At 24.3% G+C, this 25,575-nt stretch overlaps 35 non-coding genes and 1 pseudogene across 35 annotated transcripts; all 36 read left to right on the top strand.

Moving 5' to 3' along the window:
- The first annotated feature begins 295 nt into the window (after window positions 1–295).
- Window positions 296–411, top strand: LOC145757409 (U5 spliceosomal RNA). The gene has a single exon (XR_014285449.1). It is a non-coding gene; the product is annotated as a U5 spliceosomal RNA (small nuclear RNA).
- A 569-nt stretch (window positions 412–980) lies between these two features.
- Window positions 981–1,096, top strand: LOC145757570 (U5 spliceosomal RNA). Its single transcript, XR_014285603.1, has one exon. It is a non-coding gene; the product is annotated as a U5 spliceosomal RNA (small nuclear RNA).
- A 615-nt stretch (window positions 1,097–1,711) lies between these two features.
- On the top strand, window positions 1,712–1,827 carry LOC145757408 (U5 spliceosomal RNA). Its single transcript, XR_014285447.1, has one exon. It is a non-coding gene; the product is annotated as a U5 spliceosomal RNA (small nuclear RNA).
- Window positions 1,828–2,396: 569 nt separating this feature from the next.
- Window positions 2,397–2,512, top strand: LOC145757455 (U5 spliceosomal RNA). Its single transcript, XR_014285493.1, has one exon. It is a non-coding gene; the product is annotated as a U5 spliceosomal RNA (small nuclear RNA).
- Window positions 2,513–3,127: 615 nt separating this feature from the next.
- Window positions 3,128–3,243, top strand: LOC145757407 (U5 spliceosomal RNA). The gene has a single exon (XR_014285446.1). It is a non-coding gene; the product is annotated as a U5 spliceosomal RNA (small nuclear RNA).
- A 569-nt stretch (window positions 3,244–3,812) lies between these two features.
- LOC145757406 (U5 spliceosomal RNA) lies at window positions 3,813–3,928 on the top strand. The gene has a single exon (XR_014285445.1). It is a non-coding gene; the product is annotated as a U5 spliceosomal RNA (small nuclear RNA).
- Window positions 3,929–4,509: 581 nt separating this feature from the next.
- LOC145757589 (U5 spliceosomal RNA) lies at window positions 4,510–4,625 on the top strand. The gene has a single exon (XR_014285621.1). It is a non-coding gene; the product is annotated as a U5 spliceosomal RNA (small nuclear RNA).
- Window positions 4,626–5,194: 569 nt separating this feature from the next.
- Window positions 5,195–5,310, top strand: LOC145757436 (U5 spliceosomal RNA). Its single transcript, XR_014285474.1, has one exon. It is a non-coding gene; the product is annotated as a U5 spliceosomal RNA (small nuclear RNA).
- Window positions 5,311–5,879: 569 nt separating this feature from the next.
- On the top strand, window positions 5,880–5,995 carry LOC145757295 (U5 spliceosomal RNA). The gene has a single exon (XR_014285338.1). It is a non-coding gene; the product is annotated as a U5 spliceosomal RNA (small nuclear RNA).
- A 615-nt stretch (window positions 5,996–6,610) lies between these two features.
- Window positions 6,611–6,724, top strand: LOC145757572 (U5 spliceosomal RNA). The gene has a single exon (XR_014285605.1). It is a non-coding gene; the product is annotated as a U5 spliceosomal RNA (small nuclear RNA).
- A 571-nt stretch (window positions 6,725–7,295) lies between these two features.
- On the top strand, window positions 7,296–7,411 carry LOC145757293 (U5 spliceosomal RNA). Its single transcript, XR_014285336.1, has one exon. It is a non-coding gene; the product is annotated as a U5 spliceosomal RNA (small nuclear RNA).
- A 615-nt stretch (window positions 7,412–8,026) lies between these two features.
- On the top strand, window positions 8,027–8,140 carry LOC145757571 (U5 spliceosomal RNA). The gene has a single exon (XR_014285604.1). It is a non-coding gene; the product is annotated as a U5 spliceosomal RNA (small nuclear RNA).
- Window positions 8,141–8,711: 571 nt separating this feature from the next.
- LOC145757430 (U5 spliceosomal RNA) lies at window positions 8,712–8,827 on the top strand. Its single transcript, XR_014285469.1, has one exon. It is a non-coding gene; the product is annotated as a U5 spliceosomal RNA (small nuclear RNA).
- A 569-nt stretch (window positions 8,828–9,396) lies between these two features.
- On the top strand, window positions 9,397–9,512 carry LOC145757433 (U5 spliceosomal RNA). Its single transcript, XR_014285472.1, has one exon. It is a non-coding gene; the product is annotated as a U5 spliceosomal RNA (small nuclear RNA).
- Window positions 9,513–10,081: 569 nt separating this feature from the next.
- LOC145757291 (U5 spliceosomal RNA) lies at window positions 10,082–10,197 on the top strand. Its single transcript, XR_014285335.1, has one exon. It is a non-coding gene; the product is annotated as a U5 spliceosomal RNA (small nuclear RNA).
- A 578-nt stretch (window positions 10,198–10,775) lies between these two features.
- LOC145757425 (U5 spliceosomal RNA) lies at window positions 10,776–10,892 on the top strand. The gene has a single exon (XR_014285464.1). It is a non-coding gene; the product is annotated as a U5 spliceosomal RNA (small nuclear RNA).
- Window positions 10,893–11,460: 568 nt separating this feature from the next.
- On the top strand, window positions 11,461–11,577 carry LOC145757563 (U5 spliceosomal RNA). The gene has a single exon (XR_014285597.1). It is a non-coding gene; the product is annotated as a U5 spliceosomal RNA (small nuclear RNA).
- A 618-nt stretch (window positions 11,578–12,195) lies between these two features.
- LOC145757652 (U5 spliceosomal RNA) lies at window positions 12,196–12,311 on the top strand. Its single transcript, XR_014285678.1, has one exon. It is a non-coding gene; the product is annotated as a U5 spliceosomal RNA (small nuclear RNA).
- A 608-nt stretch (window positions 12,312–12,919) lies between these two features.
- On the top strand, window positions 12,920–13,019 carry LOC145757630 (U5 spliceosomal RNA; annotated as a pseudogene).
- A 627-nt stretch (window positions 13,020–13,646) lies between these two features.
- LOC145757299 (U5 spliceosomal RNA) lies at window positions 13,647–13,762 on the top strand. The gene has a single exon (XR_014285342.1). It is a non-coding gene; the product is annotated as a U5 spliceosomal RNA (small nuclear RNA).
- A 618-nt stretch (window positions 13,763–14,380) lies between these two features.
- LOC145757508 (U5 spliceosomal RNA) lies at window positions 14,381–14,496 on the top strand. Its single transcript, XR_014285544.1, has one exon. It is a non-coding gene; the product is annotated as a U5 spliceosomal RNA (small nuclear RNA).
- A 609-nt stretch (window positions 14,497–15,105) lies between these two features.
- LOC145757491 (U5 spliceosomal RNA) lies at window positions 15,106–15,221 on the top strand. Its single transcript, XR_014285528.1, has one exon. It is a non-coding gene; the product is annotated as a U5 spliceosomal RNA (small nuclear RNA).
- Window positions 15,222–15,821: 600 nt separating this feature from the next.
- LOC145757601 (U5 spliceosomal RNA) lies at window positions 15,822–15,937 on the top strand. The gene has a single exon (XR_014285632.1). It is a non-coding gene; the product is annotated as a U5 spliceosomal RNA (small nuclear RNA).
- Window positions 15,938–16,534: 597 nt separating this feature from the next.
- On the top strand, window positions 16,535–16,650 carry LOC145757627 (U5 spliceosomal RNA). The gene has a single exon (XR_014285657.1). It is a non-coding gene; the product is annotated as a U5 spliceosomal RNA (small nuclear RNA).
- A 569-nt stretch (window positions 16,651–17,219) lies between these two features.
- On the top strand, window positions 17,220–17,335 carry LOC145757326 (U5 spliceosomal RNA). Its single transcript, XR_014285367.1, has one exon. It is a non-coding gene; the product is annotated as a U5 spliceosomal RNA (small nuclear RNA).
- Window positions 17,336–17,943: 608 nt separating this feature from the next.
- LOC145757298 (U5 spliceosomal RNA) lies at window positions 17,944–18,059 on the top strand. The gene has a single exon (XR_014285341.1). It is a non-coding gene; the product is annotated as a U5 spliceosomal RNA (small nuclear RNA).
- Window positions 18,060–18,677: 618 nt separating this feature from the next.
- LOC145757530 (U5 spliceosomal RNA) lies at window positions 18,678–18,793 on the top strand. The gene has a single exon (XR_014285565.1). It is a non-coding gene; the product is annotated as a U5 spliceosomal RNA (small nuclear RNA).
- Window positions 18,794–19,402: 609 nt separating this feature from the next.
- Window positions 19,403–19,518, top strand: LOC145757579 (U5 spliceosomal RNA). The gene has a single exon (XR_014285612.1). It is a non-coding gene; the product is annotated as a U5 spliceosomal RNA (small nuclear RNA).
- A 600-nt stretch (window positions 19,519–20,118) lies between these two features.
- LOC145757600 (U5 spliceosomal RNA) lies at window positions 20,119–20,234 on the top strand. The gene has a single exon (XR_014285631.1). It is a non-coding gene; the product is annotated as a U5 spliceosomal RNA (small nuclear RNA).
- Window positions 20,235–20,831: 597 nt separating this feature from the next.
- LOC145757626 (U5 spliceosomal RNA) lies at window positions 20,832–20,947 on the top strand. Its single transcript, XR_014285656.1, has one exon. It is a non-coding gene; the product is annotated as a U5 spliceosomal RNA (small nuclear RNA).
- A 569-nt stretch (window positions 20,948–21,516) lies between these two features.
- Window positions 21,517–21,632, top strand: LOC145757588 (U5 spliceosomal RNA). Its single transcript, XR_014285620.1, has one exon. It is a non-coding gene; the product is annotated as a U5 spliceosomal RNA (small nuclear RNA).
- Window positions 21,633–22,201: 569 nt separating this feature from the next.
- LOC145757465 (U5 spliceosomal RNA) lies at window positions 22,202–22,317 on the top strand. Its single transcript, XR_014285502.1, has one exon. It is a non-coding gene; the product is annotated as a U5 spliceosomal RNA (small nuclear RNA).
- A 569-nt stretch (window positions 22,318–22,886) lies between these two features.
- LOC145757449 (U5 spliceosomal RNA) lies at window positions 22,887–23,002 on the top strand. The gene has a single exon (XR_014285487.1). It is a non-coding gene; the product is annotated as a U5 spliceosomal RNA (small nuclear RNA).
- Window positions 23,003–23,617: 615 nt separating this feature from the next.
- LOC145757405 (U5 spliceosomal RNA) lies at window positions 23,618–23,733 on the top strand. Its single transcript, XR_014285444.1, has one exon. It is a non-coding gene; the product is annotated as a U5 spliceosomal RNA (small nuclear RNA).
- Window positions 23,734–24,302: 569 nt separating this feature from the next.
- Window positions 24,303–24,418, top strand: LOC145757599 (U5 spliceosomal RNA). Its single transcript, XR_014285630.1, has one exon. It is a non-coding gene; the product is annotated as a U5 spliceosomal RNA (small nuclear RNA).
- Window positions 24,419–25,015: 597 nt separating this feature from the next.
- Window positions 25,016–25,131, top strand: LOC145757625 (U5 spliceosomal RNA). The gene has a single exon (XR_014285655.1). It is a non-coding gene; the product is annotated as a U5 spliceosomal RNA (small nuclear RNA).
- Window positions 25,132–25,575: the final 444 nt, after the last annotated feature.

Here is a 25,575-nt window from a genome sequence, read left to right as displayed (position 1 = left end):
ACTGAGATTTAATTAATAATAAAAACCCATTTAAATATGATTGCTAGTTTTTATAATTTAGTAATATTTAAATAAAACTGATATAATCGAGTGTCTAGCATTAAAAATGCAGTGGCCAAACTTTGACTGCTTATTACAACAAACTTTTTCTTGAAGTTTGTTAAAATTATATTGTTATTTAAGTTTTTGTTAGTAAAATGTATTAAGTGTATCTGTTTTAACTTTTAACTGATCACAAACACCACAAATTATATTATTTAATTGCGAAATATACTTCAGTTTCAATAAAAATATTTTACTCGGACTTTTATTCATATCGAGTAAATCTTTCGCCTTTTACTAAAGATTTCCGTGGATAAGAGTATTTTTGAGTTAATTTTGTTTTTGAAAGGCCTACTTTAATTAGTAGGCGATTTTATCTAAAATTCATTTCTGTTGATTACTGCATTATTTTGTATTTGTTAATGTAATTAACAAGCTATTTTTAGAAATAAAGTAAACTTGAAGAAAAGTTTTAAACTTGAGTTTTTAGTGTTTTTTAGGAGGCGAAAATTGTTGAACTGAAAAGTGTCTTTGTTCTAGATGTATATTTTTCACCTTTATTATACAAATCGTGTAAATGTTTGTCTTAACCAAAGATATCTGTGAATAGGATTGATTTTGACTTTTTTCTGAAATATTTTTTTTATTTTTAACTGAGATTTAATTAATAATAAAAACCTATTTAAATATTATTGCTAGTTTTTATAATTTAGTAATATTTTAATGAAACTGCTAAAATCGAGTGTTTAGCATTGAAAATGCAGTGGCCAAACTTTGACTGCTTATTACAACAAACTTTTTCTTGAAGTTTGTTAAAATTATATTGTTATTTGAGTTTTTGTTAGTGAAGTGTATCTGTTTTAACTTATAACTGATCACAAACACCACAAATTAATTTATTTAATTGTGAAATATACTTCAGTTTCAATAAAAATATTTTACTCGGACTTTTATTCATATCGAGTAAATCTTTCGCCTTTTACTAAAGATTTCCGTAGATAAGAGTATTTTTGAGTTAATTTTGTTTTTGAATATCCTACTTTTATTAGTAGGCGATTTTACTTAAAATTCATTTCTGTTGATTACTGCATTATTTTGTATTTGTTAATGTAATTTACAAGCTATTTTTAGAAATAAAGTAAACTTGAAGAAAAGTTTTAAACTTGAGTTTTTAGAGTTTTTTAGGAGGCGAAAATTGTTGAACTGAAAAGTGTATTTGTTCTAGATGTATATTTTTCACCTTTATTAAACAAATCGTGTAAAAGTTTGTCTTAACCAAAGATATCTGTGAATAGGATTAATTTTGAGTTACACTTTATTTTAAGTGACCAACTGAAACAAGAGTGTAATTTCTGAAATATTTTTTTATTTTTAACTGAGATTTAATTAATAATAAAAACCCATTTAAATATGATTGCTAGTTTTTATAATTTAGTAATATTTAAATAAAACTGATATAATCGAGTGTCTAGCATTAAAAATGCAGTGGCCAAACTTTGACTGCTTATTACAACAAACTTTTTCTTGAAGTTTGTTAAAATTATATTGTTATTTAAGTTTTTGTTAGTAAAATGTATTAAGTGTATCTGTTTTAACTTTTAACTGATCACAAACACCACAAATTATATTATTTAATTGCGAAATATACTTCAGTTTCAATAAAAATATTTTACTCGGACTTTTATTCATATCGAGTAAATCTTTCGCCTTTTACTAAAGATTTCCGTGGATAAGAGTATTTTTGAGTTAATTTTGTTTTTGAAAGGCCTACTTTAATTAGTAGGCGATTTTATCTAAAATTCATTTCTGTTGATTACTGCATTATTTTGTATTTGTTAATGTAATTAACAAGCTATTTTTAGAAATAAAGTAAACTTGAAGAAAAGTTTTAAACTTGAGTTTTTAGTGTTTTTTAGGAGGCAAAAATTGTTGAACTGAAAAGTGTTTTTGTTCTAGATGTATATTTTTCACCTTTATTATACAAATCGTGTAAATGTTTGTCTTAACCAAAGATATCTGTGAATAGGATTGATTTTGACTTTTTTCTGAAATATTTTTTTTATTTTTAACTGAGATTTAATTAATAATAAAAACCTATTTAAATATTATTGCTAGTTTTTATAATTTAGTAATATTTTAATAAAACTGCTATAATCGAGTGTTTAGCATTGAAAATGCAGTGGCCAAACTTTGACTGCTTATTACAACAAACTTTTTCTTGAAGTTTGTTAAAATTATATTGTTATTTGAGTTTTTGTTAGTGAAGTGTATCTGTTTTAACTTATAACTGATCACAAACACCACAAATTAATTTATTTAATTGTAAAATATACTTCAGTTTCAATAAAAATATTTTACTCGGACTTTTATTCATATCAAGTAAATCTTTCGCCTTTTACTAAAGATTTCCGTGGATAAGAGTATTTTTGAGTTAATTTTGTTTTTGAAAGGCCTACTTTAATTAGTAGGCGATTTTACTTAAAATTCATTTCTGTTGATTACTGCATTATTTTGTATTTGTTAATGTAATTAACAAACTATTTTTAGAAATAAAGTAAACTTGAAGAAAAGTTTTAAACTTGAGTTTTTAGTGTTTTTTAGGAGGCGAAAATTGTTGAACTGAAAAGTGTATTTGTTCTAGATGTATATTTTTCACCTTTATTATACAAATCGTGTAAAAGTTTGTCTTAACCAAAGATATCTGTGAATAGGATTAATTTTGAGTTACACTTTATTTTAAGTGACCAACTGAAACAAGAGTGTAATTTCTGAAATATTTTTTTATTTTTAACTGAGATTTAATTAATAATAAAAACCCATTTAAATATGATTGCTAGTTTTTATAATTTAGTATTATTTAAATAAAACTGATATAATCGAGTGTCTAGCATTAAAAATGCAGTGGCCAAACTTTGACTGCTTATTACAACAAACTTTTTCTTGAAGTTTGTTAAAATTATATTGTTATTTAAGTTTTTGTTAGTAAAATGTATTAAGTGTATCTGTTTTAACTTTTAACTGATCACAAACACCACAAATTATATTATTTAATTGCGAAATATACTTCAGTTTCAATAAAAATATTTTACTCGGACTTTTATTCATATCGAGTAAATCTTTCGCCTTTTACTAAAGATTTCCGTGGATAAGAGTATTTTTGAGTTAATTTTGTTTTTGAAAGGCCTACTTTAATTAGTAGGCGATTTTATCTAAAATTCATTTCTGTTGATTACTGCATTATTTTGTATTTGTTAATGTAATTAACAAGCTATTTTTAGAAATAAAGTAAACTTGAAGAAAAGTTTTAAACTTGAGTTTTTAGTGTTTTTTAGGAGGCGAAAATTGTTGAACTGAAAAGTGTCTTTGTTCTAGATGTATATTTTTCACCTTTATTATACAAATCGTGTAAATGTTTGTCTTAACCAAAGATATTTGTGAATAGGATTGATTTTGACTTTTTTCTGAAATATTTTTTTTATTTTTAACTGAGATTTAATTAATAATAAAAACCTATTTAAATATTATTGCTAGTTTTTATAATTTAGTAATATTTTAATAAAACCGCTATAATCGAGTGTTTAGCATTGAAAATGCAGTGGGCAAACTTTGATTGCTTAATACAACAAACTTTTTCTTGAAGTTTGTTAAAATTATATTGTTATTTGGGTTTTTGTTAGTGAAGTGTATCTGTTTTAACTTATAACTGATCACAAACACCACAAATTAATTTATTTAATTGTGAAATATACTTCAGTTTCAATAAAAATCTTTTACTCGGACTTTTATTCATATCGAGTAAATCTTTCGCCTTTTACTAAAGATTTCCGTGGATAAGAGTATTTTTGAGTTAATTTTGTTTTTGAAAGGCCTACTTTAATTAGTAGGCGATTTTATCTAAATTTATTTCTGTTGATTACTGCATTATTTTGTATTTGTTAATGTAATTTTGTATTTGTTAATGTAAGCTATTTTTAGAAATAAAGTAAACTTGAAGAAAAGTTTTAAACTTGAGTTTTTAGTGTTTTTTAGGAGGCGAAAATTGTTGAACTGAAAAGTGTCTTTGTTCTAGATGTATATTTTTCACCTTTATTATACAAATCGTGTAAATGTTTGTCTTAACCAAAGATATCTGTGAATAGGATTGATTTTGACTTTTTTCTGAAATATTTTTTTTATTTTTAACTGAGATTTAATTAATAATAAAAACCTATTTAAATATTATTGCTAGTTTTTATAATTTAGTAATATTTTAATAAAACTGCTATAATCGAGTGTCTAGCATTAAAAATGCAGTGGCCAAACTTTGACTGCTTATTACAACAAACTTTTTCTTGAAGTTTGTTAAAATTATATTGTTATTTGAGTTTTTGTTAGTGAAGTGTATCTGTTTTAACTTATAACTGATCACAAACATCACAAATTAATTTATTTAATTGTGAAATATACTTCAGTTTCAATAAAAATATTTTACTCGGTCTTTTATTCATATCGAGTAAATCTTTCGCCTTTTACTAAAGATTTCCGTAGATAAGAGTATTTTTGAGTTAATTTTGTTTTTGAAAGTCCTACTTTTATTAGTAGGCGATTTTACTTAAAATTCATTTCTGTTGATTACTGCATTATTTTGCATTTGTTAATGTAATTTACAAACTATTTTTCGAAATAAAGTAAACTTGAAGAAAAGTTTTAAACTTGAGTTTTTAGTGTTTTTTAGGAGGCGAAAATTGTTGAACTGAAAAGTGTCTTTGTTCTAGATGTATATTTTTCACCTTTATTATACAAATCGTGTAAATGTTTGTCTTAACCAAAGATATCTGTAAATAGGATTGATTTTGACTTTTTTCTGAAATATTTTTTTTATTTTTAACTGAGATTTAATTAATAATAAAAACCTATTTAAATATTATTGCTAGTTTTTATAATTTAGTAATATTTTAATAAAACTGCTATAATCGAGTGTTTAGCATTGAAAATGCAGTGGCCAAACTTTGACTGCTTATTACAACAAACTTTTTCTTGAAGTTTGTTAAAATTATATTGTTATTTGAGTTTTTGTTAGTGAAGTGTATCTGTTTTAACTTATAACTGATCACAAACACCACAAATTAATTTATTTAATTGTGAAATATACTTCAGTTTCAATAAAAAACTTTTACTCGGACTTTTATTCATATCGAGTAAATCTTTCGCCTTTTACTAAAGATTTCCGTGGATAAGAGTATTTTTGAGTTAATTTTGTTTTTGAAAGGCCTACTTTAATTAGTGGGCGATTTTATCTAAAATTCATTTCTGTTGATTAATGCATTATTTTGTATTTGTTAATGTAATTAACAAGCTATTTTTAGAAATAAAGTAAACTTGAAGAAAAGTTTTAAACTTGAGTTTTTAGTGTTTTTTAGGAGGCGAAAATTGTTGAACTGAAAAGTGTCTTTGTTCTAGATGTATATTTTTCACCTTTATTATACAAATCGTGTAAATGTTTGTCTTAACCAAAGATATCTGTGAATAGGATTGATTTTGACTTTTTTCTGAAATATTTTTTTTATTTTTAACTGAGATTTAATTAATAATAAAAACCTATTTAAATATTATTGCTAGTTTTTATAATTTAGTAATATTTTAATAAAACTGCTATAATCGGGTGTTTAGCATTGAAAATGCAGTGGCCAAACTTTGACTGCTTATTACAACAAACTTTTTCTTGAAGTTTGTTAAAATTATATTGTTATTTGAGTTTTTGTTAGTGAAGTGTATCTGTTTTAACTTATAACTGATCACAAACACCTCAAATTAATTTATTTAATTGTGAAATTTACTTCAGTTTCAATAAAGATCTTTTACTCGGACTTTTATTCATATCGAGTAAATCTTTCGCCTTTTACTAAAGATTTCCGTGGATAAGAGTATTTTTGAGTTAATTTTCTTTTTGAAAGGCCTACTTTAATTAGTAGGCGATTTTACTTAAAATTCATTTCTGTTGATTACTGCATTATTTTGTATTTGTTAATGTAATTAACAAGCTATTTTTAGAAATAAAGTAAACTTGAAGAAAAGTTTTAAACTTGAGTTTTTAGTGTTTTTTAGGAGGCGAAAATTGTTGAACTGAAAAGTGTATTTGTTCTAGATGTATATTTTTCACCTTTATTATACAAATCGTGTAAAAGTTTGTCTTAACCAAAGATATCTGTGAATAGGATTAATTTTGAGTTACACTTTATTTTAAGTGACCAACTGAAACAAGAGTGTAATTTCTGAAATATTTTTTTATTTTTAACTGAGATTTAATTAATAATAAAAACCCATTTAAATATGATTGCTAGTTTTTATAATTTAGTATTATTTAAATAAAACTGATATAATCGAGTGTCTAGCATTAAAAATGCAGTGGCCAAACTTTGACTGCTTATTACAACAAACTTTTTCTTGAAGTTTGTTAAAATTATATTGTTATTTAAGTTTTTGTTAGTAAAATGTATTAAGTGTATCTGTTTTAACTTTTAACTGATCACAAACACCACAAATTATATTATTTAATTGCGAAATATACTTCAGTTTCAATAAAAATATTTTAATCGGACTTTTATTCATATCGAGTAAATCTTTCGCCTTTTACTAAAGATTTCCGTGGATAAGAGTATTTTTGAGTTAATTTTGTTTTTGAAAGGCCTACTTTAATTAGTATGCGATTTTATCTAAAATTCATTTCTGTTGATTACTGCATTATTTTGTATTTGTTAATGTAATTAACAAGCTATTTTTAGAAATAAAGTAAACTTGAAGAAAAGTTTTAAACTTGAGTTTTTAGTGTTTTTTAGGAGGCGAAAATTGTTGAACTGAAAAGTGTCTTTGTTCTAGATGTATATTTTTCACCTTTATTATACAAATCGTGTAAATGTTTGTCTTAACCAAAGATATCTGTGAATAGGATTGATTTTGACTTTTTTCTGAAATATTTTTTTTATTTTTAACTGAGATTTAATTAATAATAAAAACCTATTTAAATATTATTGCTAGTTTTTATAATTTAGTAATATTTTAATAAAACTGCTATAATCGGGTGTTTAGCATTGAAAATGCAGTGGCCAAACTTTGACTGCTTATTACAACAAACTTTTTCTTGAAGTTTGTTAAAATTATATTGTTATTTGAGTTTTTGTTAGTGAAGTGTATCTGTTTTAACTTATAACTGATCACAAACACCTCAAATTAATTTATTTAATTGTGAAATTTACTTCAGTTTCAATAAAGATCTTTTACTCGGACTTTTATTCATATCGAGTAAATCTTTCGCCTTTTACTAAAGATTTCCGTGGATAAGAGTATTTTTGAGTTAATTTTCTTTTTGAAAGGCCTACTTTAATTAGTAGGCGATTTTACTTAAAATTCATTTCTGTTGATTACTGCATTATTTTGTATTTGTTAATGTAATTAACAAGCTATTTTTAGAAATAAAGTAAACTTGAAGAAAAGTTTTAAACTTGAGTTTTTAGTGTTTTTTAGGAGGCGAAAATTGTTGAACTGAAAAGTGTATTTGTTCTAGATGTATATTTTTCACCTTTATTATACAAATCGTGTAAAAGTTTGTCTTAACCAAAGATATCTGTGAATAGGATTAATTTTGAGTTACACTTTATTTTAAGTGACCAACTGAAACAAGAGTGTAATTTCTGAAATATTTTTTTATTTTTAACTGAGATTTAATTAATAATAAAAACCCATTTAAATATGATTGCTAGTTTTTATAATTTAGTATTATTTAAATAAAACTGATATAATCGAGTGTCTAGCATTAAAAATGCAGTGGCCAAACTTTGACTGCTTATTACAACAAACTTTTTCTTGAAGTTTGTTAAAATTATATTGTTATTTAAGTTTTTGTTAGTAAAATGTATTAAGTGTATCTGTTTTAACTTTTAACTGATCACAAACACCACAAATTATATTATTTAATTGCGAAATATACTTCAGTTTCAATAAAAATATTTTAATCGGACTTTTATTCATATCGAGTAAATCTTTCGCCTTTTACTAAAGATTTCCGTGGATAAGAGTATTTTTGAGTTAATTTTGTTTTTGAAAGGCCTACTTTAATTAGTATGCGATTTTATCTAAAATTCATTTCTGTTGATTACTGCATTATTTTGTATTTGTTAATGTAATTAACAAGCTATTTTTATAAATAAAGTAAACTTGAAGAAAAGTTTTAAACTTGAGTTTTTAGTGTTTTTTAGGAGGCGAAAATTGTTGAACTGAAAAGTGTCTTTGTTCTAGATGTATATTTTTCACCTTTATTATACAAATCGTGTAAATGTTTGTCTTAACCAAAGATATCTGTGAATAGGATTGATTTTGACTTTTTTCTGAAATATTTTTTTTATTTTTAACTGAGATTTAATTAATAATAAAAACCTATTTAAATATTATTGCTAGTTTTTATAATTTAGTAATATTTTAATAAAACCGCTATAATCGAGTGCTTAGCATTGAAAATGCAGTGGGCAAACTTTGATTGCTTATTACAACAAACTTTTTCTTGAAGTTTGTTAAAATTATATTGTTATTTGAGTTTTTGTTAGTGAAGTGTATCTGTTTTAACTTATAACTGATCACAAACACCACAAATTAATTTATTTAATTGTGAAATATACTTCAGTTTCAATAAAAATCTTTTACTCGGACTTTTATTCATATCGAGTAAATCTTTCGCCTTTTACTAAAGATTTCCGTGGATAAGAGTATTTTTGAGTTAATTTTGTTTTTGAAAGTCCTACTTTTATTAGTAGGCGATTTTACTTAAAATTCATTTCTGTTGATTACTGCATTATTTTGCATTTGTTAATGTAATTTACAAGCTATTTTTAGAAATAAAGTAAACTTGAAGAAAAGTTTTAAACTTGAGTTTTTAGTGTTTTTTAGGAGGCGAAAATTGTTGAACTGAAAAGTGTCTTTGTTCTAGATGTATATTTTTCACCTTTATTATACAAATCGTGTAAATGTTTGTCTTAACCAAAGCTATCTGTAAATAGGATTGATTTTGACTTTTTTCTGAAATATTTTTTTTATTTTTAACTGAGATTTAATTAATAATAAAAACCTATTTAAATATTATTGCTAGTTTTTATAATTTAGTAATATTTTAATAAAACTGCTATAATCGAGTGTTTAGCATTGAAAATGCAGTGGCCAAACTTTGACTGCTTATTACAACAAACTTTTTCTTGAAGTTTGTTAAAATTATATTGTTATTTGAGTTTTTGTTAGTGAAGTGTATCTGTTTTAACTTATAACTGATCACAAACACCACAAATTAATTTATTTAATTGTGAAATATACTTCAGTTTCAATAAAAAACTTTTACTCGGACTTTTATTCATATCGAGTAAATCTTTCGCCTTTTACTAAAGATTTCCGTGGATAAGAGTATTTTTGAGTTAATTTTGTTTTTGAAAGGCCTACTTTAATTAGTGGGCAATTTTATCTAAAATTCATTTCTGTTGATTAATGCATTATTTTGTATTTGTTAATGTAATTAACAAGCTATTTTTAGAAATAAAGTAAACTTGAAGAAAAGTTTTAAACTTGAGTTTTTAGTGTTTTTTAGGAGGCGAAAATTGTTGAACTGAAAAGTGTCTTTGTTCTAGATGTATATTTTTCACCTTTATTATACAAATCGTGTAAATGTTTGTCTTAACCAAAGGTATCTGTGAATAGGATTGATTTTGACTTTTTTCTGAAATATTTTTTTTATTTTTAACTGAGATTTAATTAATAATAAAAACCTATTTAAATATTATTGCTAGTTTTTATAATTTAGTAATATTTTAATAAAACTGCTATAATCGAGTGTTTAGCATTGAAAATGCAGTGGCCAAACTTTGACTGCTTATTACAACAAACTTTTTCTTGAAGTTTGTTAAAATTATATTGTTATTTGAGTTTTTGTTAGTGAAGTGTATCTGTTTTAACTTATAACTGATCACAAACACCACAAATTAATTTATTTAATTGTGAAATTTACTTCAGTTTTAATAAAGATCTTTTACTCGGACTTTTATTCATATCGAGTAAATCTTTCGCCTTTTACTAAAGATTTCCGTGGATAAGAGTATTTTTGAGTTAATTTTCTTTTTGAAAGGCCTACTTTAATTAGTAGGCGATTTTATCTAAAATTCATTTTTGTTGATTACTGCATTATTTTGTATTTGTTAATGTAATTAACAAGCTATATTTAGAAATAAAGTAAACTTGAAGAAAAGTTTTAAACTTGAGTTTTTAGTGTTTTTTAGGAGGCGAAAATTGTTAAACTGAAAAGTGTCTTTGTTCTAGATGTATATTTTTCACCTTTATTATACAAATCGTGTAAGTGTTTGTCTTAACTAAAGATATCTGTGAATAGGATTGATTTTGACTTTTTTCTGAAATATTTTTTTTATTTTTAACTGAGATTTAATTAATAATAAAAACCTATTTAAATATTATTGCTAGTTTTTATAATTTAGTAATATTTTAATGAAACTGCTATAATCGAGTGTCTAGCATTGAAAATGCAGTGGCCAAACTTTGACTGCTTATTACAACAAACTTTTTCTTGAAGTTTGTTAAAATTATATTGTTATTTGAGTTTTTGTTAGTGAAATGTATTAAGTGTATCTGTTTTAACTTATAACTGATCACAAACACCACAAATTAATTTATTTAATTGGGAAATATACTTCAGTTTCAATAAAAATATTTTACTCGGACTTTTATTCATATCGAGTAAATCTTTCGCCTTTTACTAAAGATTTCCGTGGATAAGAGTATTTTTGAGTTAATTTTGTTTTTGAAAAGCCTACTTTAATTAGTAGGCGATTTTATCTAAAATTTATTTCTGTTGATTACTGCATTATTTTGTATTTGTTAATGTAATTAACAAGCTATTTTTAGAAATAAAGTAAACTTGAAGAAAAGTTTTAAACTTGAGTTTTTAGTGTTTTTTAGGAGGCGAAAATTGTTGAACTGAAAAGTGTCTTTGTTCTAGATGTAAATTTTTCACCTTTATTATACAAATCGTGTAAATGTTTGTCTTAACCAAAGATATCTGTGAATAGGATTGATTTTGACTTTTTTCTGAAATATTTTTTTTATTTTTAACTGAGATTTAATTAATAATAAAAACCTATTTAAATATTATTGCTAGTTTTTATAATTTAGTAATATTTTAATAAAACCGCTATAATCGAGTGTTTAGCATTGAAAATGCAGTGGGCAAACTTTGATTGCTTATTACAACAAACTTTTTCTTGAAGTTTGTTAAAATTATATTGTTATTTGAGTTTTTGTTAGTGAAGTGTATCTGTTTTAACTTATAACTGATCACAAACACCACAAATTAATTTATTTAATTGTGAAATATACTTCAGTTTCAATAAAAATTTTTTACTCGGTCTTTTATTCATATCGAGTAAATCTTTCGCCTTTTACTAAAAATTTCCGTGGATAAGAGTATTTTTGAGTTAATTTTGTTTTTGAAAGGCCTACTTTTGTTAGTAGGCGATTTTACTTAAAATTCATTTCTGTTGATTACTGCATTATTTTGTATTTGTTAATGTAATTAACAAGCTATATTTAGAAATAAAGTAAACTTGAAGAAAAGCTTTAAACTTGAGTTTTTAGTGTTTCTTAGGAGGCGAAAATTGTTGAACTGAAAAGTGTCTTTGTTCTAGATGTATATTTTTCACCTTTTTTTATACAAATCGTGTAAATGTTTGTCTTAACCAAAGGTATCTGTGAATTGGATTGATTTTGAGTTACACTTTATTTTAAGTGAACAACTGAAACAAGAGTGTAATTTCTGAAATATTTTTTCTATTTTTAACTGAGATTTAAATAAATAATAAAAACCCATTTTAATATTATTGCTAGTTTTTATAATTTAGTAATATTTAAATAAAACTGATATAATCGAGTGTCTAGCATTGAAAATGCAGTGGCCAAACTTTGACTGCTTATTACAACAAACTTTTTCCTTGAAGTTTGTTAAAATTATATTGTTATTTGAGTTTTTGGTAGTGAAGTGTATTAAGTGTATCTGTTTCAATCTACAACTAATAACAAACACCACAAATTAATTTATTTAATTGTGAAATATAGTTCAGTTTCAATAAAGGTATTTTGCTCTGACTTTTATTCATATCGAGTAAATCGTTCCCCTTTTACTAAAGATTTCCGTGGATAAGAGTATTTTTGAGTTAATTTTGTTTTTGAAAGGCCTACTTTTATTAGTAGGCGATTTTACCTAAAATTCATTTTTGTTTATTAATGCATTGTTTTGTATTTGTTAAAGTAATTAACAAGCAATTTTTAGAAATAAAGTAAACTTGAAGAAAAGTTTTAAACCTGAGTTTTTTGTGTTTTTTAGGAGGCGAAAATTGTTAAACTGAAAAGTGTCTTTGTTCTAGATGTATATTTTTCACCTTAATTATACAAATCGTGTAAATGTTTGTCTTAACCAAAGATATCTGTGAATAAGATTGATTTTGAGTTACACTTTATTTTAAGTGACCAACTGAAACAAGAGTGTAATTTCTGAAATATTTTTTCTATTTTTAAATGAGATTTAAATAAATAATAAAAACCCATTTTAATATTATTGCTAGTTTTTATAATTTAGTAATATTTAAATAAAACTGATATAATCGAGTGTCTAGCATTGAAAATGCAATGGCCAAACTTTGACCGCTTATTACAACAAACTTTTCCTTGAAGTTCGTTAAAATTATATTGTTTTTCGAGTTTTTGTTAGTAAAGTGTATCTGTTTTAAGTTATAACTGATCACAAACACCACAAATTAATTTATTTAATTGTGAAATATAGTTCAGTTTCAATAAAGGTATTTTACTCTGTCTTTTATTCATATCGAGTAAATCTTTCGCCTTTTACTAAAGATTTCCGTGGGTAAGAGTATTTTTGAGTTAATTTTGTTTTTGAAAGGCCTACATTTATTTATTAGTAGGCGATTTTACCTAAAATTCATTTCTGTTGATTGCTGCAATATTTTGTGTTTGTTTATGTAATAAGCAAGCAATTTTTTGAAATAAAGTTTACTTGAAGAAAAGTTTTAAACTTGAGTTTCTAGTGTTTTTTAGAAGGCGATAATTGTTAAACTGAACAGTTGCTTTGTTCTAGATGTATATTTTTCACCTTAATTATACAAATCGTGTAAATGTTTGTCTTAACCAAAGATATCTGTGAATAAGATTGATTTTGAGTTACACTTTATTTTAAGTGACCAACTGAAACAAGAGTGTAATTTCTGAAATATTTTTTTATTTTTAACTGAGATTTAAATAAATAATAAAAACCCATTTTAATATTATTGCTAGTTTTTATAATTTAGTAATATTTGAATAAAACTGATATAATCGAGTGTCTAGCATTGAAAATGCAGTGGCCAAACTTTGACTGCTTATTACAACAAACTTTTCCTTGAAGTTTGTTAAAATTATATTGTTTTTCGAGTTTTTGTTAGTAAAGTGTATCTGTTTTAAGTTATAACTGATCACAAACACCACAAATTAATTTATTTAATTGTGAAATATAGTTCAGTTTCAATAAAGGTATTTTACTCTGACTTTTATTCATATCGAGTAAATCTTTCGCCTTTTACTAAAGATTTCCGTGGATAAGAGTATTTTTGAGTTAATTTTGTTTTTGAAAGGCCTACTTTTATTAGTAGGCAATTTTACCTAAAATTCATTTCTGTTTATTACTGCATTGTTTTGTATTTGTTAATGTAATTAACAAGCTATTTTTAGAAATAAAGTAAACTTGAAGAAAAGTTTTAAACTTGAGTTTTTAGTGTTTCTTAGGAGGCGAAAATTGTTGAACTGAAAAGTGTCTTCGTTCTAGATGTATATTTTTCACCTTTTTTTATACAAATCGTGTAAATGTTTGTCTTAACCAAGGGTATCTGTGAATAGGATTGATTTTGAGTTACACTTTATTTTAAGTGAACAACTGAAACAAAAGTGTAATTTCTGAAATATTTTTTCTATTTTTAACTGAGATTTAAATAAATAATAAAAACCCATTTTAATATTATTGCTAGTTTTTATAATTTAGTAATATTTAAATAAAACTGATATAATCGAGTGTCTAGCATTAAAAATGCAGTGGCCAAACTTTGACTGCTTATTACAACAAACTTTTTCTTGAAGTTTGTTAAAATTATATTGTTATTTGAGTTTTTGTTAGTGAAATGTATTAAGTGTATCTGTTTTAACTTATAACTGATCACAAACACCACAAATTAATTTATTTAAATGGGAAATATACTTCAGTTTCAATAAAAATATTTAACTCGGACTTTTATTCATATCGAGTAAATCTTTCGCCTTTTACTAAAGATTTCCGTAGATAAGAGTATTTTTGAGTTAATTTGGTTTTTGAAAGTCCTACTTTTATTAGTAGGCGATTTTACTTAAAATTCATTTCTGTTGATTACTGCATTATTTTGTATTTGTTAATGTGATTTACAAGCTATTTTTAGAAATAAAGTAAACTTGAAGAAAAGTTTTAAACTTGAGTTTTTAGTGTTTTTTAGGAGGCGAAAATTGTTGAACTGAAAAGTGTCTTTGTTCTAGATGTATATTTTTCACCTTTTTTTATACAAATCGTGTAAATGTTTGTCTTAACCAAGGGTATCTGTGAATAGGATTGATTTTGAGTTACACTTTATTTTAAGTGAACAACTGAAACAAAAGTGTAATTTCTGAAATATTTTTTTTATTTTTAACTGAGATTTAAATAAATAATAAAAACCCATTTTAATATTATTGCTAGTTTTTATAATTTAGTAATATTTAAATAAAACTGATATAATCGAGTGTCTAGCATTGAAAATGCAGTGGCCAAACTTTGACTGCTTATTTAAACAAACTTTTCCTTGAAGTTTGTTAAAATTATATTGTTTTTCGAGTTTTTGTTAGTAAAGTGTATCTGTTTTAACTTATAACTGATGACAAACACCACAAATTAATTTATTTAATTGTGAAATATAGTTCAGTTTCAATAAAGGTATTTTACTCTGACTTTTATTCATATCGAGTAAATCTTTCGCCTTTTACTAAAGTTTTCCGTGGATAAGAGTATTTTTGAGTTAATTTTGTTTTTGAAAGACCTACTTTTATTAGTAGGCAATTTTACCTAAAATTCATTTCTGTTTATTACTGCATTGTTTTGTATTTGTTAATGTAATTAACAAGCTATTTTTAGAAATGAAGTAAACTTGAAGAAAAGTTTTAAACTTGAGTTTTTAGTGTTTCTTAGGAGGCGAAAATTGTCGAACTGAAAAGTGTCTTTGTTCTAGATGTATATTTTTCACCTTTTTTTATACAAATCGTGTAAATGTTTGTCTTAACCAAGGGTATCTGTGAATAGGATTGATTTTGAGTTACACTTTATTTTAAGTGAACAACTGAAACAAGAGTGTAATTTCTCAAATATTTTTAACTGAGATTTAAATAAATAATAAAAACCCATTTTAATATTATTGCTAGTTTTTATAATTTAGTAATATTTAAATAAAACTGATATAATCGAGTGTCTAGCATTAAAAATGCAGTGGCCAAACTTTGACTGCTTATTACAACAAACTTTTCCTTGAAGTTTGTTAAAATTATATTGTTTTTCGAGTTTTTGTTAGTAAAGTGTATCTGTTTTAACTTATAACTGATGACAAACACCACAAATTAATTTATTTAATTGTGAAATATAGTTCAGTTTCAATAAAGGTATTTTACTCTGACTTTTATTCATATCGAGTAAATCTTTCACCTTTTACTAAAGTTTTCCGTGGATAAGAGGATTTTAGAGTTAAATTTGTTTTTGAAAGGCCTACTTTTAATAGTAGGCGATTTTACCTAAAATTCATTTCTGTTGATTACTGCATTATTTTGTATTTGTTAATGTAATTAACAAGCTATTTTTAGAAATAAAGTAAACTTGAAGAAAAGTTTTAAACTTGAGTTTTTAGGAGGCAAAAATTGTTGAACTGAAAAGTGTCTTTGTTCTAGATGTATATTTTTCACCTTAATTATACAAATCGTGTAAATGTTTGTCTTAACCAAAGATATCTGTGAATAAGATTGATTTTGAGTTACACTTTATTTTAAGTGACCAACTGAAACAAGAGTGTAATTTCTGAAATATTTTTTTATTTTTAACTGAGATTTAAATAAATAATAAAAACCCATTTTAATATTATTGCTAGTTTTTATAATTTAGTAATATTTTAATAAAACTGCTATAATCGAGTGTTTAGCATTGAAAATGCAGTGGCCAACCTTTGACTGCTTATTACAACAAACTTTTTCTTGAAGTTTGTTAAAATTATATTGTTATTTGAGTTTTTGTTAGTGAAGTGTATCTGTTTTAACTTATAACTGATCACAAACACCACAAATTAATTTATTTAATTGTGAAATATACTTCAGTTTCAATAAAAATCTTTTACTCGGACTTTTATTCATATCAAGTAAATCTTTCGCTTTTTACTAAAGATTTCCGTGGATAAGAGTATTTTTGAGTTAATTTTGTTATTGAAAGGCCTACTTTAATTAGTAGGCGATTTTATCTAAAATTCATTTCTGTTGATTACTGCATTATTTTGTATTTGTTAATGTAATTAACAAGCTATTTTTAGAAATAAAGTAAACTTGAAGAAAAGTTTTATACTTGAGTTTTTAGTGTTTTTTAGGAGACGAAAATTGTTGAACTGAAAAGTGTCTTTGTTCTAGATGTATATTTTTCACCTTTATTATACAAATCGTGTAAATGTTTGTCTTAACCAAAGATATCTGTGAATAGGATTGATTTTGACTTTTTTCTGAAATATTTTTTTTATTTTTAACTGAGATTTAATTAATAATAAAAACCTATTTTAATATTATTGCTAGTTTTTATAATTTAGTAATATTTTAATAAAACTGCTATAATCGAGTGTTTAGCATTGAAAATGCAGTGGCCAAACTTTGACTGCTTATTACAACAAACTTTTTCTTGAAGTTTGTTAAAATTATATTGTTATTTAAGTTTTTGTTAGTGAAGTGTATCTGTTTTAACTTATAACTGATCACAAACACCTCAAATTAATTTATTTAATTGTGAAATTTACTTCAGTTTCAATAAAGATCTTTTACTCGGACTTTTATTCATATCGAGTAAATCTTTCGCCTTTTACTAAAGATTTCCGTGGATAAGAGTATTTTTGAGTTAATTTTGTTTTTGAAAGGCCTACTTTTATTAGTAGGCGATTTTATCTAAAATTCATTTTTGTTTATTAATGCATTGTTTTGTATTTGTTAAAGTAATTAACAAGCAATTTTTAGAAATAAAGTAAACTTGAAGAAAAGTTTTAAACCTGAGTTTTTTGTGTTTTTTAGGAGGCGAAAATTGTTAAACTGAAAAGTGTCTTTGTTCTAGATGTATATTTTTCACCTTAATTATACAAATCGTGTAAATGTTTGTCTTAACCAAAGATATCTGTGAATAAGATTGATTTTGAGTTACACTTTATTTTAAGTGACCAACTGAAACAAGAGTGTAATTTCTGAAATATTTTTTCTATTTTTAAATGAGATTTAAATAAATAATAAAAACCCATTTTAATATTATTGCTAGTTTTTATAATTTAGTAATATTTAAATAAAACTGATATAATCGAGTGTCTAGCATTGAAAATGCAATGGCCAAACTTTGACCGCTTATTACAACAAACTTTTCCTTGAAGTTCGTTAAAATTATATTGTTTTTCGAGTTTTTGTTAGTAAAGTGTATCTGTTTTAAGTTATAACTGATCACAAACACCACAAATTAATTTATTTAATTGTGAAATATAGTTCAGTTTCAATAAAGGTATTTTACTCTGACTTTTATTCATATCGAGTAAATCTTTCGCCTTTTACTAAAGATTTCCGTGGATAAGAGTATTTTTGAGTTAATTTTGTTTTTGAAAGGCCTACTTTTATTAGTAGGCAATTTTACCTAAAATTCATTTCTGTTTATTACTGCATTGTTTTGTATTTGTTAATGTAATTAACAAGCTATTTTTAGAAATAAAGTAAACTTGAAGAAAAGTTTTAAACTTGAGTTTTTAGTGTTTCTTAGGAGGCGAAAATTGTTGAACTGAAAAGTGTCTTTGTTCTAGATGTATATTTTTCACCTTTTTTTATACAAATCGTGTAAATGTTTGTCTTAACCAAGGGTATCTGTGAATAGGATTGATTTTGAGTTACACTTTATTTTAAGTGAACAACTGAAACAAAAGTGTAATTTCTGAAATATTTTTTCTATTTTTAACTGAGATTTAAATAAATAATAAAAACCCATTTTAATATTATTGCTAGTTTTTATAATTTAGTAATATTTAAATAAAACTGATATAATCGAGTGTCTAGCATTAAAAATGCAGTGGCCAAACTTTGACTGCTTATTACAACAAACTTTTTCTTGAAGTTTGTTAAAATTATATTGTTATTTGAGTTTTTGTTAGTGAAATGTATTAAGTGTATCTGTTTTAACTTATAACTGATCACAAACACCACAAATTAATTTATTTAAATGGGAAATATACTTCAGTTTCAATAAAAATATTTTACTCGGACTTTTATTCATATCGAGTAAATCTTTCGCCTTTTACTAAAGATTTCCGTAGATAAGAGTATTTTTGAGTTAATTTGGTTTTTGAAAGTCCTACTTTTATTAGTAGGCGATTTTACTTAAAATTCATTTCTGTTGATTACTGCATTATTTTGTATTTGTTAATGTGATTTACAAGCTATTTTTAGAAATAAAGTAAACTTGAAGAAAAGTTTTAAACTTGAGTTTTTAGTGTTTTTTAGGAGGCGAAAATTGTTGAACTGAAAAGTGTCTTTGTTCTAGATGTATATTTTTCACCTTTTTTTATACAAATCGTGTAAATGTTTGTCTTAACCAAGGGTATCTGTGAATAGGATTGATTTTGAGTTACACTTTATTTTAAGTGAACAACTGAAACAAAAGTGTAATTTCTGAAATATTTTTTTTATTTTTAACTGAGATTTAAATAAATAATAAAAACCCATTTTAATATTATTGCTAGTTTTTATAATTTAGTAATATTTAAATAAAACTGATATAATCGAGTGTCTAGCATTGAAAATGCAGTGGCCAAACTTTGACTGCTTATTTAAACAAACTTTTCCTTGAAGTTTGTTAAAATTATATTGTTTTTCGAGTTTTTGTTAGTAAAGTGTATCTGTTTTAACTTATAACTGATGACAAACACCACAAATTAATTTATTTAATTGTGAAATATAGTTCAGTTTCAATAAAGGTATTTTATTCTGACTTTTATTCATATCGAGTAAATCTTTCGCCTTTTACTAAAGTTTTCCGTGGATAAGAGTATTTTTGAGTTAATTTTGTTTTTGAAAGACCTACTTTTATTAGTAGGCAATTTTACCTAAAATTCATTTCTGTTTATTACTGCATTGTTTTGTATTTGTTAATGTAATTAACAAGCTATTTTTAGAAATGAAGTAAACTTGAAGAAAAGTTTTAAACTTGAGTTTTTAGTGTTTCTTAGGAGGCGAAAATTGTCGAACTGAAAAGTGTCTTTGTTCTAGATGTATATTTTTCACCTTTTTTTATACAAATCGTGTAAATGTTTGTCTTAACCAAGGGTATCTGTGAATAGGATTGATTTTGAGTTACACTTTATTTTAAGTGAACAACTGAAACAAGAGTGTAATTTCTCAAATATTTTTAACTGAGATTTAAATAAATAATAAAAACCCATTTTAATATTATTGCTAGTTTTTATAATTTAGTAATATTTAAATAAAACTGATATAATCGAGTGTCTAGCATTGAAAATGCAGTGGCCAAACTTTGACTGCTTATTACAATAAACTTTTCCTTGAAGTTTGTTAAAATTATATTGTTTTTCGAGTTTTTGTTAGTAAAGTGTATCTGTTTTAACTTATAACTGATGACAAACACCACAAATTAATTTATTTAATTGTGAAATATAGTTCAGTTTCAATAAAGGTATTTTACTCTGACTTTTATTCATATCGAGTAAATCTTTCACCTTTTACTAAAGTTTTCCGTGGATAAGAGGATTTTAGAGTTAAATTTGTTTTTGAAAGGCCTACTTTTAATAGTAGGCGATTTTACCTAAAATTCATTTCTGTTGATTACTGCATTATTTTGTATTTGTTAATGTAATTAACAAGCTATTTTTAGAAATAAAGTAAACTTGAAGAAAAGTTTTAAACTTGAGTTTTTAGGAGGCAAAAATTGTTGAACTGAAAAGTGTCTTTGTTCTAGATGTATATTTTTCACCTTAATTATACAAATCGTGTAAATGTTTGTCTTAACCAAAGATATCTGTGAATAAGATTGATTTTGAGTTACACTTTATTTTAAGTGACCAACTGAAACAAGAGTGTAATTTCTGAAATATTTTTTTATTTTTAACTGAGATTTAAATAAATAATAAAAACCCATTTTAATATTATTGCTAGTTTTTATAATTTAGTAATATTTTAATAAAACTGCTATAATCGAGTGTTTAGCATTGAAAATGCAGTGGCCAAACTTTGACTGCTTATTACAACAAACTTTTTCTTGAAGTTTGTTAAAATTATATTGTTATTTGAGTTTTTGTTAGTGAAGTGTATCTGTTTTAACTTATAACTGATCACAAACACCACAAATTAATTTATTTAATTGTGAAATATACTTCAGTTTCAATAAAAATCTTTTACTCGGACTTTTATTCATATCAAGTAAATCTTTCGCTTTTTACTAAAGATTTCCGTGGATAAGAGTATTTTTGAGTTAATTTTGTTATTGAAAGGCCTACTTTAATTAGTAGGCGATTTTATCTAAAATTCATTTCTGTTGATTACTGCATTATTTTGTATTTGTTAATGTAATTAACAAGCTATTTTTAGAAATAAAGTAAACTTGAAGAAAAGTTTTAAACTTGAGTTTTTTGTGTTTTTTAGGAGGCGAAAATTGTTAAACTGAAAAGTGTCTTTGTTCTAGATGTATATTTTTCACCTTTATTATACAAATCGTGTAAATGTTTGTCTTAACCAAAGATATCTGTGATTAGGATTGATTTTGATTTTTTTCTGAAATATTTTTTTTATTTTTAACTGAGATTTAATTAATAATAAAAACCTATTTAAATATTATTGCTAGTTTTTATAATTTAGTAATATTTTAATAAAACTGCTATAATCGAGTGTTTAGCATTGAAAATGCAGTGGCCAAACTTTGACTGCTTATTACAACAAACTTTTTCTTGAAGTTTGTTAAAATTATATTGTTATTTGAGTTTTTGTTAGTGAAGTGTATCTGTTTTAACTTATAACTGATCACAAACACCACAAATTAATTTATTTAATTGTGAAATATACTTCAGTTTCAATAAAAATATTTTACTCGGTCTTTTATTCATATCGAGTAAATCTTTCGCCTTTTACTAAAGATTTCCGTAGATAAGAGTATTTTTGAGTTAATTTTGTTTTTGAAAGTCCTACTTTTATTAGTAGGCGATTTTACTTAAAATTCATTTCTGTTGATTACTGCATTATTTTGTATTTGTTAATGTAATTTACAAGCTATTTTTAGAAATAAAGTAAACTTGAAGAAAAGTTTTAAACTTGAGTTTTTAGTGTTTTTTAGGAGGCGAAAATTGTTGAACTGAAAAGTGTCTTTGTTCTAGATGTATATTTTTCACCTTTATTATACAAATGATGTAAATGTTTGTCTTAACCAAAGATATCTGTAAATAGGATTGATTTTGACTTTTTTCTGAAATATTTTTTTTATTTTTAACTGAGATTTAATTAATAATAAATACCTATTTAAATATTATTGCTAGTTTTTATAATTTAGTAATATTTTAATAAAACTGCTATAATCGAGTGTTTAGCATTGAAAATGCAGTGGCCAAACTTTGATTGCTTATTACAACAAACTTTTTCTTGAAGTTTGTTAAAATTATATTGTTATTTGAGTTTTTGTTAGTGAAGTGTATCTGTTTTAACTTATAACTGATCACAAACACCACAAATTAATTTATTTAATTGTGAAATATACTTCAGTTTCAATAAAAATCTTTTACTCGGACTTTTATTCATATCGAGTAAATCTTTCGCCTTTTACTAAAAATTTCCGTGGATAAGAGTATTTTTGAGTTAATTTTGTTTTTGAAAGGCCTACTTTAATTAGTAGGCGATTTTATCTAAAATTCATTTCTGTTGATTACTGCATTATTTTGCATTTGTTAATGTAATTAACAAGCTATTTTTAGAAATAAATTAAACTTGAAGAAAAGTTTTAAACTTGAGTTTTTAGTGTTTTTTAGGAGGCGAAAATTGTTGAACTGAAAAGTGTCTTTGTTCTAGATGTATATTTTTCACCTTTATTATACAAATCGTGTAAATGTTTGTCTTAACCAAAGATATCTGTGAATAGGATTGATTTTGACTTTTTTCTGAAATATTTTTTTTATTTTTAACTGAGATTTAATTAATAATAAAAACCTATTTAAATATTATTGCTAGTTTTTATAATTTAGTAATATTTTAATAAAACCGCTATAATCGAGTGTTTAGCATTGAAAATGCAGTGGCCAAACTTTGACTGCTTATTACAACAAACTTTTTCTTGAAGTTTGTTAAAATTATATTGTTATTTGAGTTTTTGTTAGTGAAGTGTATCTGTTTTAACTTATAACTGATCACAAACACCACAAATTAATTTATTTAATTGTGAAATATACTTCAGTTTCAATAAAAATATTTTACTCGGACTTTTATTCATATCGAGTAAATCTTTCGCCTTTTACTAAAGATTTCCGTGGATTAGAGTATTTTTGAGTTAATTTTGTTTTTGAAAGGCCTACTTTTATTAGTAGGCGATTTTACTTAAAATTCATTTCTGTTGATTACTGCATTATTTTGTATTTGTTAATGTAATTAACAAGCTATTTTTAGAAATAAAGTAAACTTGAAGAAAAGTTTTAAACTTGAGTTTTTAGTGTTTTTTAGGAGGCGAAAATTGTTGAACTGAAAAGTGTATTTGTTCTAGATGTATATTTTTCACCTTTATTATACAAATCGTGTAAAAGTTTGTCTTAACCAAAGATATCTGTGAATAGGATTAATTTTGAGTTACACTTTATTTTAAGTGACCAAGTGGAACAAGAGTGTAATTTCTGAAATATTTTTTTATTTTTAACTGAGATTTAATTAATAATAAAAACCCATTTAAATATGATTGCTAGTTTTTATAATTTAGTATTATTTAAATAAAACTGATATAATCGAGTGTCTAGCATTAAAAATGCAGTGGCCAAACTTTGACTGCTTATTACAACAAACTTTTTCCTGAAGTTTGTTAAAATTATATTGTTATTTAAGTTTTTGTTAGTAAAATGTATTAAGTGTATCTGTTTTAACTTTTAACTGATCACAAACACCACAAATTATATTATTTAATTGCGAAATATACTTCAGTTTCAATAAAAATATTTTACTCGGACTTTTATTCATATCGAGTAAATCTTTCGCCTTTTACTAAAGATTTCCGTGGATAAGAGTATTTTTGAGTTAATTTTGTTTTTGAAAGGCCTACTTTAATTAGTAGGCGATTTTATCTAAAATTCATTTCTGTTGATTACTGCATCATTTTGTATTTGTTAATGTAATTAACAAGCTATTTTTAGAAATAAAGTAAACTTGAAGAAAAGTTTTAAACTTGAGTTTTTAGTGTTTTTTAGGAGGCGAAAATTGTTGAACTGAAAAGTGTCTTTGTTCTAGATGTATATTTTTCACCTTTATTATACAAATCGTGTAAATGTTTGTCTTAACCAAAGATATCTGTGAATAGGATTGATTTTGACTTTTTTCTGAAATATTTTTTTTATTTTTAACTGAGATTTAATTAATAATAAAAACCTATTTAAATATTATTGCTAGTTTTTATAATTTAGTAATATTTTAATAAAACCGCTATAATGGAGTGTTTAGCATTGAAAATGCAGTGGCCAAACTTTGACTGCTTATTACAACAAACTTTTCCTTGAAGTTTGTTAAAATTATATTGTTTTTCGAGTTTTTGTTAGTAAAGTGTATCTGTTTTAACTTATAACTGATGACAAACACCACAAATTAATTTATTTAATTGTGAAATATAGTTCAGTTTCAATAAAGGTATTTTACTCTGACTTTTATTCATATCGAGTAAATCTTTCACCTTTTACTAAAGTTTTCCGTGGATAAGAGGATTTTAGAGTTAAATTTGTTTTTGAAAGGCCTACTTTTAATAGTAGGCGATTTTACCTAAAATTCATTTCTGTTGATTACTGCATTATTTTGTATTTGTTAATGTAATTAACAAGCTATTTTTAGAAATAAAGTAAACTTGAAGAAAAGTTTTAAACTTGAGTTTTTAGGAGGCAAAAATTGTTGAACTGAAAAGTGTCTTTGTTCTAGATGTATATTTTTCACCTTAATTATACAAATCGTGTAAATGTTTGTCTTAACCAAAGATATCTGTGAATAAGATTGATTTTGAGTTACACTTTATTTTAAGTGACCAACTGAAACAAGAGTGTAATTTCTGAAATATTTTTTTATTTTTAACTGAGATTTAAATAAATAATAAAAACCCATTTTAATATTATTGCTAGTTTTTATAATTTAGTAATATTTTAATAAAACTGCTATAATCGAGTGTTTAGCATTGAAAATGCAGTGGCCAAACTTTGACTGCTTATTACAACAAACTTTTTCTTGAAGTTTGTTAAAATTATATTGTTATTTGAGTTTTTGTTAGTGAAGTGTATCTGTTTTAACTTATAACTGATCACAAACACCACAAATTAATTTATTTAATTGTGAAATATACTTCAGTTTCAATAAAAATCTTTTACTCGGACTTTTATTCATATCAAGTAAATCTTTCGCTTTTTACTAAAGATTTCCGTGGATAAGAGTATTTTTGAGTTAATTTTGTTATTGAAAGGCCTACTTTAATTAGTAGGCGATTTTATCTAAAATTCATTTCTGTTGATTACTGCATTATTTTGTATTTGTTAATGTAATTAACAAGCTATTTTTAGAAATAAAGTAAACTTGAAGAAAAGTTTTAAACTTGAGTTTTTTGTGTTTTTTAGGAGGCGAAAATTGTTAAACTGAAAAGTGTCTTTGTTCTAGATGTATATTTTTCACCTTTATTATACAAATCGTGTAAATGTTTGTCTTAACCAAAGATATCTGTGATTAGGATTGATTTTGATTTTTTTCTGAAATATTTTTTTTATTTTTAACTGAGATTTAATTAATAATAAAAACCTATTTAAATATTATTGCTAGTTTTTATAATTTAGTAATATTTTAATAAAACTGCTATAATCGAGTGTTTAGCATTGAAAATGCAGTGGCCAAACTTTGACTGCTTATTACAACAAACTTTTTCTTGAAGTTTGT

Source organism: Corella eumyota, chromosome 6 (assembly GCF_963082875.1).
Source record: "Corella eumyota chromosome 6, kaCorEumy4.1, whole genome shotgun sequence".
Classification (NCBI taxonomy): domain Eukaryota; kingdom Metazoa; phylum Chordata; class Ascidiacea; order Phlebobranchia; family Corellidae; genus Corella; species Corella eumyota.
The sequence above is the reverse complement of the archived record's forward strand: the minus strand, read 5'-3'. Positions and strand labels throughout refer to the sequence as shown.